The sequence below is a fragment of the Somniosus microcephalus genome, chromosome 5, assembly GCF_052327205.1.
Source record: "Somniosus microcephalus isolate GS21.2 chromosome 5, FLI_Smic_1.0, whole genome shotgun sequence".
Classification (NCBI taxonomy): domain Eukaryota; kingdom Metazoa; phylum Chordata; class Chondrichthyes; order Squaliformes; family Somniosidae; genus Somniosus; species Somniosus microcephalus.
The window spans coordinates 94224947-94237982 of record NC_140991.1 but is presented as its reverse complement, the minus strand read 5'-3'; the positions used below and the strand labels follow the sequence as shown (position 1 = coordinate 94237982).

General features: G+C 46.9%; 1 protein-coding gene across 1 annotated transcript in view; it reads left to right on the top strand.

Annotated features, from left to right (window-relative positions):
- The window catches only part of LOC147117214 (voltage-gated delayed rectifier potassium channel KCNH8-like), a 139392-nt gene that overhangs the window by 98150 nt on the left and 28206 nt on the right, over positions 1-13036 (top strand). The gene's annotated exons all lie outside the window — the stretch shown is intronic.

Sequence of the window (13036 nt, the reverse complement as noted above, 5' to 3'; positions counted from 1 at the left end):
TGATGGAAAATGCTGGGGCTGTTGTGGAAGCCCTGAGGCAAACAGTTCCATGTGTACTGTTGCCCTTTAAAAGTAAAGGCAAACTTGTACTGATCCTCCCTCCTTTAAGGCATGGACCAAAACCCATTGGAAATATCCAGCACCGTGAAAGTGGTCGCGGATGCTGGGATACTTCCTATCAGGTCGGCAACTGCTGCTACCGTGGGTGCACAGCCTGGGATGTTACTGTTGAGCACCCGATAGTCCACCGTGGCCCTCCAGGAATTGTCCGGCTTTCTAACCGGCCACAGTGGAGAGTTTATGTGGGTGGCTATCGGCCTCAGGACCCCCTGCTGTACTAAGGAGGACATGGCTGCTTCCATGTCTGGCTCCGCTTCCCTGGGGAAGTTATACTATTTCTGTGGTCGGGCCATGGGGTCCCCGTCTACGCTGACCTCAAACCCGTTGACCCTCCCGCAGTCGTGTTTGTGTGTGGCAAATGTGGCTAGGTGGGCCTGCACAAATGCCTGGAACTCCTTTGGGGTATTACTGACCATGAGCTCGAGGTTGTAACCCTCTTTGGGCTTCATGGAGCACAGGGTCCCCTTCCCTTCTTTCCCTGAGATTACTACTACCTCGCCGTCCTTTCCTGTACTTGCCCCCCATAGGCAATGATTTCTTAAATCCACCAGGATCCCGTGGCTTACAATAAAGGCGGCTCCCAGGACCCCTCTTCCACCCTCCACTTCCCACTTCATTAGGACACAGGTCCACTTAGAACAGAGTGGTCCTAAACGAATGGCGAGCAGGATGGAAAACGAGCCGGCCTGTTCTTTGCCTGTGAATCCCAACAGACTGTATGGGACCCCGTTAGATAGAGGTGAGGTGGTGGGGTTAGCTGACTGGACCATGGTGCATGATGCCCCCGTGTCCAACAGATAGGTCCCCTTCACCTTTTCTACCTCCATCTCCACGAGGGGTCTCTTCCATTCATCGTACTGAAGGGAACACAGGTAAACAGGCTGCGCTGGCTCTAGTCAGGGCTGTGGGTTGGATGGGGCTGATGGGGTCAGAGCACCGGTAGCGGCTGCTACTCTCCCGTGGCCAGTCAATAAGGACCTCATGGTGTCCAAAAATGACTCGACCGCGGCGGGAGGGATTCCTGCCTCTGCCTTTTGGGCTGGGGCTGTGGAATTCTTTCCCTTGTTATCTTTCCAAGGGTTTTTGCACTCCTTCCTCCAGTGTCCATCCTTCCCACACCCGTAGCAATTCAGCTTTCTGTTGGGGGTGTTATTCCCTTCCTGATGCCACTCCTTCCTACCCTGTCTGGTTTTTACCTCATGCACCTTCCCGTTGGGTGGGTGTGCATTGGTTCCCCTACCATTCTTATAGGCTAGGGTCAACTGTCTGATCACCGTAAGTTCGGTGGTCTGGGGATTTTTGGGGTCGAACCAGACTTCCGCCTTGGCCCGGACCTGTGGCAAGCTGTTTGCCACCAGGCAACAGAGCCAATGGGCCAGCTGACCCTGGTTCAGGAATGCCCGATTAGGTGCCCCAGGACAGGCGCTCCTATAAACCGGCCATCACCTGTCCGCGAAAGCCTGCGGGGTTTCCCCTGTGAGCTGCACGGTCTTCTCCACATGGGAGAAAGGACTTCCCTCATTCATCCCCATGGCCTCCAGAGCTTCATCCCTGAGCTCCTCATACCCGCTCTGCCCCTTCTTACACTCGTCAGAGAGGGACTGGAGGAGCCTACTCTCCAAAGAGAATAGCAGCATTTTGGCCTGCTCAGCACCATCGCAGTCGTTGACGCTGGCTGCCTGCTCTACTTCCCTGAAGTGGATCGAGGGGTCCCCTTTTTCGGAGAGCTTTGGGATATGGCTCACCATAGCCCTAAGCTGTTGGGTGCTATAGGGTAGTACGAACTGGTTTTGGAGGGGTCCCTCGTCGTCGCCATTTACGGGTGGACCAAACCTCCGATGCCGGGCTGGGCACATTGGTCCCGGCTCCAGCCTCTCTTGCGGGGGTTGTTCCACCTCTGCCTCTACCCCTGACTCCACCCCCCTTTGCCGCCAGACCTCGCTAAAACCTGGCGCTACGGGTGGTGGTCGTGTGACCTCCTGTTCCTCAATCGGGTCGTCCCTTGCCACTACCAGTGATGTCTGAACCGTTCTCCCCTCGTTCCCTTTAAAATCCGCCTGGCCTGCCTTCGGGCTTATGAGGCACACCATGCCCTTTGCCTTCCTCAGGGCCAGGCTCAGATTCTCTATCTGTTCCTTGCAGGGGCCATGATCTGCATCTTCAAACCCCTGTTCGCTCTCTAACTTATAGGCTGCCTTTACTTCTTTTACTTTCTCCTCCTGCTCTCTTACTTGTCTCGCTAGACGGGCGTTCTTTTCCCGCAACCTCAACTCACTGCTCTTGGCTTCGGTGACCTGGCACTGTAGGTATTCCAACCTGGCCTTATGTTCTCCCATTAATTGTACCCTTTCCTGATTCAGGGCCTGCAATGCTACCAGTAACTTCTCCCCTGCTAGAGCCTTGTCCTGGATCTCCAGGGCTGACTCCTTTATCTCGGCTGCCTGTGCTGCAACGAGCCTGTCCAAAAGCTGGACCTGCTTCTTGAAGCACATCAGCCAGACTGCCTTCTCTAGGGATTTCTTGTGCTCCTTTCCTTCTGTCCACTTAGCTGCAGCACCTACCGGATGCCCAGCCTTTAACAGATTGGTGATCCACTTCTTCGTGATATTCACCTTGCTGAACACATAATCAGAAATCCTTTCCTCCATCACGGTTTGCTCTTCCGAACCATTGTCTACTGTATCGCACCCCTGTTGCCGGAGTCCTGCCGCGGTCACCATTTCTGTAGGGGGTGGCGTGTGCCCAGTCAGCTTCACCTCTGACTGTCTCTGAGCAGTTCAAATCGCTCCCACACCCCTGGGTTCTAGACACCGGACGTAGGTACAGGTGGCGATACAGAAAATCGAGTAGACAAGTGGTTTGGTGCAAGAAAACCGTAATTTTTATTAAAGGTTCAATAAAACACAATCTTAACTGAGAATTACAGGAATAATTACAGGCATAAACAATTACACTTATATGGGAATGGGGAACACATGGCACATCGAGGGAAACAAATACATTAAAAATCCCCTTATCCTTATCCCACCCCCAATACCTAACTAGATTAAGCTATGAGGGGCCAGGAATTCATGCTCACCAATTCAAAACCTGTTGATTTAACTGGTTGTTTGTTTTGAGGTTCACTCTTGTTGTCCTTTGGGGTTCGTCGATGCCACGTGGTCACAGGGCACGGCGATGGAGTTGTTTGTGTGAAGCACCCTCCTTTTCCTCCATTAACGTCTTCGTTGAGTACTTTGTCGCGATAGGTCTTCTTCTTCTTCGGGCGGTCGCCGACGGTATTACTGCGGTTGGGGTTCGGTTGGCGGTTTTTACCATTAATGATTTTCCTATCGAAGCTTCAAACGCCAGCTTATTCTTAAATGGGGTTTTACTGTCCAATCAAACGCCAGCTTATAACTAGGCCATTTGCCTTGATTTTACTGTCCATGCATCGAACGCCAACTTATTCATCAAACACCAGTTTAATAACTAGGCCGATTGTCCCCAACGCGTCTTTCCGCTGCCTTTACCGGTTTTTACCGTCTTTTCTCATCTCGTCTCGTCTGTTTGTGGCCCTGTGTGACCTGTGCGTTTTCGAATTTGGTTCTCGTTCTCCTCCCCGTTTGGCCCCGGTGTTGTAATGGGCGTCCTCGGGGATGGGGCAAGCAAGAGAGCGAGCGGCAAGAGGCAGGAGCAAGAGATAAGAGAGCGACCGCTACCTGTGGGCCTACAATTATACTCGGTTCTTCACCCCTTATCTGTGTGCCAAACCAGGTCAGTCCTTTGTCTAACTTTTTGCGGGCTCGTCTAAAATGATTACAGCCATTTACTTTAACGACTTCTGGGGTGGTTGGCTCCTTGTATAATGGCTTTGATATCCTGGCTGTTTGTTATTTATGAAACTTAATCGGGTTTCCTGGCTTGGCAGCTACCTGTGAGCTGTTACCGATTATTTATGCGAGAAGCTGATGGCCTTCAGATTAGGGCCATCCTGACTTGATCTGTTCCAAGGTGAAGAATGCATATTCTGTGTTTACCTAGTTGTCTGGCTTTACAAAGTCTTTAACAGATCCATGCATGTTAGGTTTCATTTCAGGGCCTGCCTTTTTGCAGGGCCTTGCTTTTAAAATCCTGTCGGTTTTGGTCACGAGGTTTCAGAAGCCATTTTGGGTACCCTTTTTTAATAACTTGTCCATACAGGGTCCCTTTATCCATAACTTTTGGGGAATGTGGGAATTTTGAGAACCCTACAACACCTACATAAAGATTGATTTGTGGTTGCACACCAGCAGCACATTGAGGGAGTGGATGCCCTTGTGATTAACAAATACTCCTGGCTGTTCTGGGGGTGCCCAGTTTACCACTTGTGTGCTGTCGATGGTGCCCTGAACATGTGGGAAGTCATCCAGAGCCCAATGCCGACTACCCGCTCATACTGACTGACAGCATCGCAGAAAAATTGACAAAATTGTCGACCTTGACAAACAACCCATCTGTGACCTGTCTTATGCATTTGTGGGCGGCAGATGGGGAGATCCTGGATATATCAGTCCAAAGATGTGCGGGTTAGGTTGATTGGCTATGATAAATTGACCCTTAGTGTTAGGGGGATTAAATACGTGGGGATAGGGTGGGATATGTGTTGGTATAGGGGTTACGGGGATCGGGTGGGGTATGTGTTGGTGCAGGCTCGATGGGCCGAAATGGCCTCTATCTGCACTGTGGGGTTTCTGTGATTCTGTGATATCTGTGGCAGAGCCCCAGAAGCAAAAATGTTGAGGGCGGTGGTGACTTTGACAGCCACTGGTAATGCATGGCTACCAGGTACAGCAGGCAGCAGACCTTCTTCTAGGAGGCTGCAGATGTCTGCCACCACCTGACATGACATCCTGAGCCTCCTGACAAACTGGTGTTCAGACATGTCAAGGAAGACCCTGTTTCTTGGGTCGTGCCTCCTGTGAGCTGCACCTCTCTGCTGGTTGCTTCTCTGCTCATCCCTTCTTTGCTGGTCGCCTCTCTGTTCGGCAGCTACAGGTCTGTGAGCAGCAGACTACGGGTGCTGTTGCTGGTGCTGTTGCTGGTCAACTTGGTCCTCATCTGATGTCCAATCTAAGGCAGCATAAGCAGTGCCCATGCTGATGTGATAGAGCAAACCTCCAAAGTGTAGAAAACACAAAGTTTAGAAAGTAACCTCTCAGCAAAAGTGGCGTGAGCAAACCCTTTCCCACTAGCAGATAAGAAAGCAGCTGTGAGTACTGAGTACTTATTGGCATATTTGCCTGAGATTGTTTCAGCCTCAATTGCCGCTGTGCACTTGCCTTGGTTTCACTGGCAAGTTTCAGGAAGCCCGGGAAACCCATGGACCCAATGTTAAAGTCAAAACTTTTTTGAAATATCGCTTGAATTGAGTGATTAACATATGGAAATTGACAACTCGCCTCTCCCGAGGGGGTTGCACCCACGCAGCCTAACGCGCTTGAGTGAAATGTGGAAGTTGGAGGGTTCAAACCGACTTCCCAATGCGCTGTCAATTTTTCCGGTTTTAACCTCCCACCTGCACCCAAACCCACATGCTCCTGCAGATTAAAATTCAGCCCAATGACTTTTTTAAAACAAAACTGCAGAAACATATGCTCAGTCCTTGAACTGGATCCCTGCTATATTTTGGGTAACTATAACAGATGCTTCTCCAGCAGAGTCCCACTAGAATCTCAGACTGCTCACTTCACAACTTTGCCTTTTCATAAGCCTCAACATATCGCAGATTTGCTGGACTGTGGCTAAATCTTCCCGAGCTCTGACTATTGCTACTATGAATCTCACATCCTTAGTCATAGTTTTTATTTTCAATCTACAATGATCTGAGACAGGTGCTTCTACCAACGGGCAGCTATAGTAGAGCAATGGTCATTGATACATTTAGCAGAGGCCAGAGATAGACACTGCAAACACACAAGATAATATTCAGAGCGTAGTCTTGCATTTAATTTAGTCACATTAAAAATGCATTTGTGTTATTGTCAACGAGGGGAATAAAATTGCAGAATAGAAATAATATAACCAGTGGACCATAAGTTTCTTCAATAAAAATCTTCAGTGGTAAGTGTGGTTTCAAATGTCTCCGTGGATTTTATTATGAGGGTGACATCTGAAAATGAGGCTACCCTTGGAAACAAAGCTGTAAGTAACAAAAACATTTGTAGCTCCGTGGTGTACAATAAACACATTTAAAAAGAAATGTGACAGTGCTTAAAATAAGTAAGCAGACAAGTTTTTGTGGAAATCTTCATGAGTGACATATCTGTGGCAGTAAATTTGAACTTCGAGTCTGGAGCTTGAGCAGTGGTGCTTCCTCACGCTGTCTTCAACTGTTCAAAAGACAAATACATTTGAGAGAGGCCATCCTAGTTCATTAGCACAATAAAAAAATGCAGTTCCCCCAGTCACGTCATCTAACTGTACCTTGACGGACAAATGCCAAAAGCATAGAAGGTAGAAATTCGTCTGGGGAAAACTGAATATGGGACGTGGCGTATAACGGGCGGCTCATCCGATACCACCCATTTTAGGCAACTGCCCAAGATTAATTTCTACCCCAGCAGTGAAATAACAAGGATGGTTAGAAGAGCTAAAAGAGAATATGAAAAACGACTGGCAGTCAGCATGAAGGGTAATAAAAAAAACTTTTATAAGCATATCAAAAACAAGAAGATAGTAAAAGTGGTGACACTAAGCTCAAGAAGACAATCCTGTAGTAGAGAATAAAGGAATGGGAGAGACATTTAGCAAGTATTTCACTTCTGTACTTAGAAAGAGGAGTGAGGAGCTGCAGGATTACCAAAGTAGGAGGTGGAGGAATCACAAATAACAATATAAATATTCGAAAGGAAACATTACTGATAAATGGGTAAATGGCCGATTTCCTTCCCCCATCCCCACCACCTGAGCACTCAAAGTATTTCTGGATACAAGTCCTTTACATTAGCCAGCCACTCCTCACTGTAGGCCCACTCCCTGGCTTGAGAGGCCTGTAGCAGTGGTAATGGCCACTGGCTGCAGAGTCTTCTGACTGCTGTCCAAAACAGTAGCCAGAAGGCGTCCAGCCTTGATCCTCTTCTCCCTATACCCGCAAAAGAAGTAATCAGGTCTGCATAGTTTACGCTGTAGAATACTGAAGGAAGTAAATGATGAAACAAATGAAGCAGAGGCGCTAACCAAAATTCTTCAAAAAAGAGGAAAAGGAGAGGTAGGTCATTTTAGAACATTCAGCATCACGTTAGTAACAGAACTGTTCAGAGACCATAATACGGAATAACATTAATGAACACTTAGAAAGGCATGGGTGAATCAGGAACAGTCAATTTGGGTTCATAAAATGCAGGTCACGCTTGATTAATTGAATCAAATCCTTCAATGAACTGACCAAACACATAGGCAAAAAGAATGAACTGAATATGATAGATTTGGCTTTTCAAAAGCTTTTTGATAAAGTCCCAAAGAGATTTCTTTGTTAAGTTAATGCTCATGGTATTAAAAATAAAGTGACAGCATGGATAGAGGGATGGGTGATGGATAAATGCATGACACTGCTAGTGGTGTGCCAGGAATCTGTGTTGAGACCTTCTTGTTATCCATATACAGAAATGATTTAGATATGGATATAAAGAGAGAATAATGGCCCAGAAATTCGGGTCGGGGGCTTCCCGCGGGTGCAAGCCCCCAACCTGCGCCTAACTTGCGCGCCGGCCGTTGAGCTGTAGGGCCCCGTGGAATTCCGATCCGGGGCCTGGTCCAGCTGCCGGCGCGCAGTGCTTGTGTATCACAGGGGCGCAGTTAATTCGATGCGTCCCCTGGGATCACGTGGGCCATGGGCAGCCAATCGGAGCAGGGAATGCTCCATTCATAAGTCTTGACAGGAAGTGCTGTCAAGACTTATAAATACTACTGTAGTGTATGTGCCTTTAAGAACCCCAGGTGTGCTGTAATGCCGGTAATGACCACTCGGGCTATATAAGCCTGTATATTGTGTATATCCGTTAGAACCCCCCTCAGACTTTGCTTAGTAAACACCTATGAACCAACTCCTGTCTTCAGTGTCTTTATCAACACACAGACACGACAGTGGCGACGAAGTGGAAACGGACTTACCTACAATTCGGCAGCACCTCAAGGACATCGATTCCTCCGGCGTCCAGAAGAATCAAGAAGTGAAAGAAGCTGTTGTTTTACCAGCTGGCCAAGCTGGTGGCAGGTACTATGGTAATCCTTCCTGGGCGTCAGGCTGGGGCTCCAGCGGCTGGCTCTACAGCTGGGCCAAGCAGCGAAAGCGGAGGCAAGTAGTAACAGACGGGGAGGGAGCACTCGGGAGACGGCCGCGGCTGCAAGCAGGTCGGCGTTCAGACCTACAGAGAGAGTCCAGCGGGAACGAGTCTCCAACTGTAAATAAATTTTTTTAAAACAGAAACCGCGGGAAACAGCGTTGTCATCGGCAGCAGCGGCAGGAAAGCGCGGGAAGCGCCATATCTTTTCTAAGATGCCTAATTCTGGCAATATTGATGCTTTTGATAGCGAAATAGAGGATTGGACCACATATGTGGAAAGAGTAGAGGTATATTGCAATGCAAATGGAATAGAAGATGAGAAAAAAGCTTCAGTACTTCTGGATCTAATGGGCGCAAAGACATACAAGCTGTTACGAAACTTAATCACTCCAGCCGAACAGATGGACAAGAATTTTAAGGAGATTGTTGATACCCTACACTGCCAATTCGAGGCAGGACTGGCAGATTCTCTGCGAGACAAATTCGTCTGCGGTCCCCTAAGTGTAGAAACACAAAAAAGGCTATTTTCTGAGAAAGATGTAACACTGGACAAGGCTTTCAGTGCAATAGGAGCTGCAGAGATACAGCAAAGGCCACAGGACTTCGGCACCCATGAAATGACATGGGATTTCGAGAGATGTTATCGCTGCGGCAGATCCACCCATGACCAGAGGGACTGCTGGTTCAAGGACAAAGCATGCAGGCAATGCGGAAAGATGGGACACATTACACGGGTGTGCCGATCTGAAAACAAAAAGTCCACTAACAGGAAAAAAATCAATAAGGAAAAGCACAGAAAGGTACAAATGATGACGGACAGTAGCTCCGAAGACCAGAAGAGTGATAGCGACTCCAGGAACAAGAGACTAAGTTCTCTCAAATTACATAATGTAATTGCCAAAGAAGATTACCAGACCATTTGGGTTACCCTCACAACAGCAGGGTCCCCAGTTAAAATGGAGCTAGATACAGGATCAGCTCTGACCGTCATAAATCGACGGGATTACGAGCGGCTATTTCCGCATATACCTTTAAAAGACACATCCATTATCTTGAAAACATATACGGGGCAGAAAGTATACCCCAAAGGAAAAATAAGGGTGCCTATTGTAAACAACGGCAAGGAAATACAGAAGTTGTATTTATATGTTCTACAAGATGGTGGTCCACCGCTGTTGGGACGTGAATGGATCAGAAAAATAAGTTTAAACTGGCACTCCATTCAGGCACTGACGGTGACCAGTAAGGAAAAAAATGATGATGACGTCATACCTGAACGATTAAAAGACATCTTGGCCAACGCCAAGGAAGTTTTTCAAGAGAAACTAGGAACCTTGAAAGGCATCACCGCCTCAATAAAAGTGGAAGATGCAGCAATTCCCAAGTTTTTTAAGGCAAGACCGGTGCCATACGCAATTCGTCCAGCAGTCGAGGCAGAGCTGGAGAATTTGGAAAAGGCAGGCGTATTATCTAAAATAGATTGGAGCGAGTGGGCAACACCCATCGTCCCAGTCATGAAGAAAGCATTGAAGAATGATAAATCTGAAGAACAGAGAAAAATTCGCATCTGTGGAGACTTCAAGGTGACTGTAAACCTGGTCCTTCACACAGTACAGTATCCTCTTCCGAGGATAGAAGATATTTTCGCCTCACTATCCGGAGGGAAACGTTTCACCAAAATTGACTTGGCACAGGCATATCTACAGATGGAGGTTGAAGAGGCCTATAAAAAATATCTCACGATAAATACACACAAAGGTCTGTACCAGTACAATCGACTGGTTTTCGGAGTAGCATCCGCTCCAGCTATCTGGCAAAGAGCTATGGAGCAAGTCCTCCAAGGGATTCCGGGTACTCAATGCTACCTAGACGACATCCTTGTAACAGGAGAAAATGACAATGAGCACCTTGCCAATTTGGAGCAGGTGCTCACTAGGCTGAGAGAACGGGGCCTATGAGCAAATCGCCCCAAGTGCGAATTTTTCCAAAATCAAATATCATATTGTGGCCACATAATTAATAAGGAAGGGTTGCATAAGTCACCTGAAAAAATTGAAGCGGTCATAAAAGCCCCAGCACCTGAAAATGTTTCACAATTAAGGTCATTCCTGGGATTAATAAATTACTATCATAAATTTTTACCGAACTTATCAACTCTCCTACACCCTCTTAATGAGCTACTACAAACAGGAGTAATTTGGAAATGGAACGAAGACTGCAAACGTGCCTTCCATAAATGCAAAGACTTAATCACATCCAAAGAAGTTTTGGCTCATTACAACCCATCACTGCCAATCAGACTGGCATGCGATGCATCCCCTTACGGCATAGGAGCAGTATTATCGCATAAATTCCCTGATGGCTCGGAACGGCCGATAGCTTTTGCGTCACGCTCATTGAACTCAGCTGAGCGTAACTATGCCCAAATCGACAGGGAAGCACTCAGCCTGGTATGGGGAGTAAAGAAATTCAACCATTGCCTACACGGACAAAAATTTACCTTGTTGACTGACCATCAACCCCTCATCTCCATATTCAACCCTAAAAAGGGTGTTCCCATTATGACAGCGCAAAGGCTACAGAGGTGGTCCCTTTTTCTAGGGGCACACCAATACAACATAGAATACAAAGGGTCAGAACAGCATGGGAATGCTGACGGTTTATCGCGCCTACCGTTGCCAACGGTAGACGAGGCACCTACAGTAGACCCAATGGAGATGTTCCACTCTACCATAGTGGAATGTCTACCAGTAACAAATTCTGCCATTGAAAGGGAAACGAGAAATGACCCGACTCTTTCACGGGTCTACGATTTAACAGTGAAGGGATGACCAGCACATGGCAAACCACTGTTGCCAGCATTCTCGCAAAGAAGAGAACAGCTGTCAGTGTGCCGAGGAACCTTGATGTGTGGATCCAGAGTGGTGATTCCACCCAAACTCCAGGATAAAGTGCTAAAGGAGCTTCACGAGGGGCATCTGGGTGGAGTGAAAATGAAGAACCTAGCCAGGGCATTTGTATGGTGGCCAGGTATCGATGGAGGCATCGAAGAAATGACCAAGAGCTGCCTAGGATGCCAGAAGGTCCAAAACGCTCCACCACAAGCCCCTCTACATCCATGGGAGTGGCCCTCATCTCCCTGGCAAAGGGTACACATCGACTTTGCTGGTCCATTTATGGACTCAATGTTCTTAATCGCGGTTGATGCACACTCCAAGTGGCCGGAGGTAATAAAGATGTCCTCCACCACCACGGAAAAATCCATCACAGTATTAAGGACCATATTTGCCAGGAATGGGCTGCCGGAACAGATCTGTTCTGATAATGGACCGCAATTTGTGTCCGAAGAATTCAGGAAGTTCTTAAAAAACAATGGGGTTAAGCACTACACGTCCGCCCCATACCATCCCGCAACCAATGGATTGGCTGAAAGGTTTGTCCAGAACTTCAAGAAGGCCATAAAGGCCATGGGTAATGAAGACATAAAACTTCAGCACAAGGTTGGTAACTTCTTATTCGCATACAGGAATGCAACACATATGGTTACCAACCAAACTCCCGCCATGATGTTCTTCAATAGAAACCTAAGATGCCGGCTGGATTTGGTCAAGCCCAACATCAGAAGGGACGTGGAGAACTGGCAGTTTCAAGGCATGAATGAAAGGCCAACTAGAACCTTCCAGATAGGTCAACAAGTTTTGGCCCGGGACTACCGTACCGAGAAATAGCAGCCTGGAACTATCTGCACACGACTAGGATGACTGATGTATACCGTGGACATCGGAGAAAGCATAATAAGGCGCCATGCTGACCAAATCATAGAGTCATCCGAAAAAGGACAACCTACACCACAACTCTATACGTCTAACGATGAAGTAGAGATACCCATATCTACCTCCGATCCGGTGATACTGGAACCCGATGAACCCGACACTGGCATTCAAGCCGAATCAGCCTTGCCAAAAGAACCTACTACACTACCAGAAACTACTACACCACCGAGGCATTATCCGGACCGAGTCAGGAAGCCTCCTGAGAGACTGACTTATAATTAATTAACTACAGCAATGTGTATATTATTTTTCTTATAACATATAGTTAATAATTACTTAAAATATGATGTACTAGTTAGCTAAAAGGGGAGGAATTGTAGTGTATGTGCCTTTAAGAACCCCAGGTGTGCTGTAATGCTGGTAATGACCACTCGGGCTATATAAGCCTGTATATTGTGTATATCCTTTAGAACCCCCCCCAGACTTTGCTTGGTAAACACCGATGAACCAACTCCTGTCTTCAGTGTCTTTATCAACACACAGGCACTACAACTACGGCCCCAAAATAGCACTAAACCTTCAAATACATTTTAAAAAACATCAAATTTTTTAAATAAACTATAAATTACATTAAATAACTATTTTAAACAATAATTTAAATTTTTGAAAAAAATAATTTTATATTCTAACTGGGCTAAAAATAAACTTACCTTGCTTTAAAGTATTTAAAAATAATAAACCTGTGGAAAAATGTTTTAATTTTAATTCATTCACCACTTACCTTGTAACAAGCAGGCCTTACGCCTGCTTTTTAAATGTGTAAATTCTGCAGGCTTATCC